This window comes from Schistocerca cancellata, chromosome 5 (genome assembly GCF_023864275.1).
Source record: "Schistocerca cancellata isolate TAMUIC-IGC-003103 chromosome 5, iqSchCanc2.1, whole genome shotgun sequence".
Lineage (NCBI taxonomy): Eukaryota > Metazoa > Arthropoda > Insecta > Orthoptera > Acrididae > Schistocerca > Schistocerca cancellata.
In genome coordinates, this window is record NC_064630.1 from 638,132,737 (window position 1) to 638,138,486 (window position 5,750).

The following is a 5,750-nucleotide window of genomic DNA, read 5'->3' on the forward strand; positions in this document are numbered from 1 at the left end:
AATCACTGGTGACGAGTCCTGGGTGTACAGATATGACCCGATAACCAAAACCCAGTCCTCACGGTGGAAGTATTCCTCGTCACTAAGACCAAAGGAGGCCCGCCAAGTGTGCAGCAATGTCAAAGTGATGCTGATTGCTTTCTTTGACTCCACGGTGTAATACACCATGATTACACACCATAGTGTCAAACAGTAACCAAAGACAACTACAGGGATGTCCTCCGTTATCTACGTGACGCTGTGCGGTCAAGAGACCAGACTTGCGGTCAACAAGAAATTGGAATCTCCATCATGATAATGTTCCAGCACGTTCCTCGCACTTGATTCAGACTTTTTTGGCGAAATACCATGTTTCTGTGCTTCAATAGGCTCGTTACTATCCTGACTGGCAGCCTGTCACTTCTGGCTGCTCCAAAAACGGTAGAGGTCATTGAAAGGAAAGCGATTTCAAACAAGAGAGGACATTATGGCAGCAGTGATAGACAAGCAAAACTACATTCCGAAAGAGGCTTTTCTGGCATGCTTCCAAGAATGATGGCACCGCTGGGAGAAGTGTTTGGTGTCCCAAGGGATCTACTTTCAGGGTGATTGGATGTCCAACGATCCAGGTAAGCCAGATTTTTTTTTTTCGGCCAAAGGTGGGATACTTTTCTAATAGACCTCATAATCCCGTTCATACGGTGCTGGAGATGTGAGTGGATGTGAACTCTTACAATCTACAGCTCTGTTTAACTCTTTCTAGTCCATAAATCATAGCCCCTATTACATGGTGTGCACGTACAAATGCATATCAGTGAACACCTTTCAGCTCAAGTTTAATACCTTTTCATGACACGGCTCCCTCCATACCTTCACAGGTTGAACTAGGCGACGTTACACTCTGCTCAGCGAATCGCCATTCTCGATCTCTTGGCCCCAAACTCCACGGTTTTGGCGCCACGCATAAACCATGCTAATAGCTCTGATGTGGCTATCGATCTCAACGATCACAAAAGTAGCTCATATTCCCGCCAAAAAAAGTTTTCAAATTCTGAGGAATTTCTAAATAAGTTGCTGCGAAAGGCTGGGAACGGGAGGTATGATGGGGGAGAGGGATGGAACCCACAAGAAGGAAAGTTTGACATATTTTATGAAACAAAAGTTCTGCTAATGTGGTTTGACATACTATGCTACCCTGTCAGTATTAATTCACTCTTCCATTCATTCTAAAGTACAAGCGTTGCTCTTCAGAAAGCAAGCAAGGCTATAATTTATAAATTGTGATACAGAAATATTTCTTCTACTATTGCCCTTCTGTGTACTCACACAGTACAAAGAAGAATTACAAGAAAAGACAGTACACAATGGAAGTCACATAAAAGGTCATAGTAAAAAGTAAAGAAAACATTGTTGATACAAAAATGAAAATTTTTCACAGTGCTATCAAATATTGTCTATGTGTGCAAAAACCCTCTAGAAACAAAATTATGAGGTGATCTTACACAGCTAACAGACGCAGTTTGTTAACATAACACACATTGAATACATATTTCTCCCAGTATGGCACCGCTACCCGATGCAGTCTGTTTAATCAGGATCAGAGACAGGGAAATTTTTGAGAACCTAACGTTCGATAAATTGCGGCATACCTACAGAAACATCACTAGCGCAACAGCGTTCAGTGTGAATAAAAACCAACCTTGACACAATTACACGTTACCCGCAGGAGAAGCGGGAGATCGCTGCAATGGCAGGTGAATTGCCCTTTCTGCTAAAGTATCCACCAGGTCGCAACTGCATGTTGCAATTATAGACTACCAAAGTCGACTAAAAACAACAGTTGGCGCCCCATCGGAAACTGTCCTACTACATAGCTCAACAAATAAAACTGAAGTCTTACAAGCTCTGGATGCCCTTGTTATTGTAGAATTAGATGGAATCTGAAATAAATAGCCTTATCTCTAGACAAAGGAAACTAACAGTGAGTTACATCAACCTTCCATAACACCGGCAGCTCAGCGACCTAACATAATAAAAAATATTGGAGGTAACAACATAGATGGAATCTTAACACATTCTGCAGCAAAGCATGTGACATTATAATTAATAAACAAAAATAAGGGGTGTTATGCAATTGTAACAATACTTACACTCTCTGTATTAGTTCTCAGAAAAAAACACATTGATAACATTATAACTAACATAGAAATACTTAAATTAAACAATTAGACCCTCTCTTGCAGCATACTAGAGTCTTTACAACCGTCTCCTTTATGGTACGGCTTGATGTTTTCCACATCATATTTTCCCTCGTACCTGCCTGATTTCACAACCTCTAATTCCACTGTATTAGGACACTCACTTGTAATCATTTTGTGAGGTGTCTTCAACTCTCGATTGAATTTGCATTCCGGAGAATTTCTTGTGTGTCTTGATTACCACCATGTCGACTAATTCATACTTAATTTGATGAATGATCTTACCATCATGTTTCTTTCTTGGTTTGCTTTTGCTTCTAATGCTTGCATCGCTATTTGTACCATGTCTTCCCATGACAGGCTTGTTGTGGGAACATATTTAACAAGCTCAGTATATATACTTTCTGGCTCCTGATTCAATAACAATTTTCAGTGTGCAAACCCAGTGGATGTGTATGGCAGATTATTGAGCCCATCTTCAAAATCTTCTAAATATTCTAACCATCCTTGCCATGATAATGCATCCTGCATATGTGATTAATCTCTTTCTTTAAGCATTCTGCAAGGTTTGAATCAGGCCTATATTACGCTATTAAAACTCGTTCTATGTTGTTCTGATGAAGCATTTCTTCCCATCCTTAAAAATGAATTGTAGACAATTGTTACAAACGTTTGTAAAATAATAATTAGTCGTCTTTACGACCATTACTTTACTGGCAGCCCTTTTTAATAGGTAAAATTTCACTTACTTTGATCCTACACCAAATACTACCACAATCTGCATAGAATTCCCTCGTACCTTAAGCAAAAATCGCAATAGCTCAATGGCAACTACACTCCTAATTCCATCTGGTATGATCAGATGCATTGGTCCTTGACATCTGACTACGGTAGTTTTTGCTTTCAGGCATGAATCACATGTACGCAGCACCTAGCGTATCTTTCAGGTCATATCAAAAAAAACATTTTCTTCTCAGTTTTTCAGTACCCTTACGTGCCTAAATATGCATAATTAAAGTGGGTGTATGAAATTAGTTTTGCGATTACATACTCGCCTCTCTTGTTTTTCGTCATCTAAGCACCGATACAAAGTTTTGTTATTTGTCAAAAAGTATTTGGAGAGGTTTTCGTGACCTGCACAATCATATGTCGGCTTAGCAAATTTTAGTGCTGGATAGGTCTTTTGTTCACATCGTATGATTTTTATTGACGTTCTACACGTAAATTTCATGTGATACATCTTTCATCAGATTGCATCTAAAATCCCCAAAGGATTGAAAGTATTTGTCACTCTCTAATTAAATATTGGTGCCTCCCACTTCGTTAATGCCCAACTTGCAAACTTGTGGTTCTTATTTCTTTTTTGATGATGTAATGTTATTGACAAAGATGCACACCAAGGCAATAATCTGGCAAATCACATGCCATATAGAATTTTTTACTTACGTTTGGATACTACAAAATGTCAGGATTGCATTGTTTCTTCTTAATATCACTACATTCTCACTGACAATCTTTGCTCCACTTTCAAAGGACTTTAAGAGGTAGAACAAAAGTGGATTATTATAAATTTTCTGTAGAGTCCAGACGTACCGGAGAATCCCCTCCTGTGTGTTTTGGTGGTCTTTTATAATCTGCACTTTTGCTACGTCTATGCAATTCCTCTTTCACTAATTACATGACACAGGAAGTTAATTAGTCTCTTCCAGATTTGGATTTTTTTATGTTCAGTTAAAATACCATCTAAAATTTCCTCCTGTTCTTCCCATGTTAGTGTGGCTTAAGGATGTCACTGATGTAACAAGTCGCTTATCTTCAATGTTGTTCCTCTGATACCTTGTCCAGTGATCTAACAAATGACAAACCATGCTAAAGATAATTTTTACATTCATGTAGAAACGTGGTATATTGTCTGGAACTTTATGTAATGGTACCTATCAATAACCGGATTTCAAATCAACGCTGTTATATACTTTCAGTCCATGCAAATTTTAATTAGTTCTTCAAGGTTCTAAGGTCTGTGTCAATATGGTAATTTTTTTGTTTGCTGGTCAGGAGAATACCATTTTTCTTCTCTATAATGAATAATGCATTGTTGTGCTGACTTTTTGATCTTTCTCTAAATTCCATCTTTAACATTTCCTTTACTTTTTATCAATAACTTCTGGTTTTGTTTTCTGAATGCATCCTTTTTTAAGTAAGTGTACTGCCTCCAAAACTCATGAACTAATGCTGGATACATACCTCTCCCAAAATGTTGAAACACAGTTTACAATTGAAATGTTAAGAGCAAGAAGCGAGAGTGAAAGACCAAGAAAACTTTTATGCTAGTTTTTTGGAAGCCAGTACTGCACGAAAACAGCAAAAATTGCACTAGACTATTTAATGAAGAGGCATGACAACAAACACAAGGAATTAAACACAGATGAAAATGATACTTACAGAAATCATAAAACTATGTTATAGCAGGCAGTATAGTAACAGGAGCCAGCCTCTGTCATCATTACTGGACACACTTTCTGCCTGGAAAAATTAACAATTTCACACAGTAAATTGGCTGTACATAGTAACTACAACATTCAAAAGGCATTTCTCATAAAACATGAAAATGAATAAGAGATACACAATGATAAAAAAATGAAAACAGACTTCTGCAAATTGTACACAGAGTAAGTGAAACCCCAAAAATTTTAGAGTGCTAACTGAGTGACTGTTTACTTAAATTTGATTATATTGAATAAAGATCTGTTAACATTTAAAAACCACAGAAAAGGCAATAATCATAGCTAATACCACAACAAAATTAATATAACACGTGACCTAGGGTGAATATTCCTATATCAAACCCAATGGAAGTGAACTGCAATCTTACAAATAACATTAAGAAAATAACTGGACCTATGCCACTCAACCATGAGACAGAAGGAGTCTATGAAAGTGGACAGTTTAAGCAGATTTCGCTCTTCTTCTTTTGCACACACATACAATTCACTCGCTGTGAAACGCCAAATAGCTGAGACATGTGTTTTAAGAAGCTTTCCCCAAGCTCCACAGGCACTACAGAGGATAAAGTCTCCTTTAGGGGCAGTTGGCGTCAGGATCTGACTATCGAGACTCTGCAAACCACAGCATGTCTGATCAAATACGTCTTCTCCAAAAGGCTGGTGTGAACAGAGTAGCGCATCACAGTGACTCAGTGCGAGGCCATATATACTGGTCAGTGGCAGCACGAAGACTCCAAGGCAGTCAAGGATGAACACAGACGGAGAGCCGGTGGGCAGAGCTCCAAAATCGGACAGGCATATGTATCACATACCCTCTAGAGCGACGTAACAATACCGGTTACTAAGTAGCAACGTCAAAGACGTCACAGAGGGAAGGCCTCTATCAATTCTAGCTGATACATGGCTCATCTCCATCATTCCCCTTAACAATAAAACATCAGGAGAGGAAGCTCCAATGCCTTACAGTACTTCTTTACAATGACCAGGTTTAACAAGGTTTATACTAACACGACTGATTTCAGTAGCCAAATTCCTAACTTGGAGACTAACTGGGGTCAAGCTCTTATCA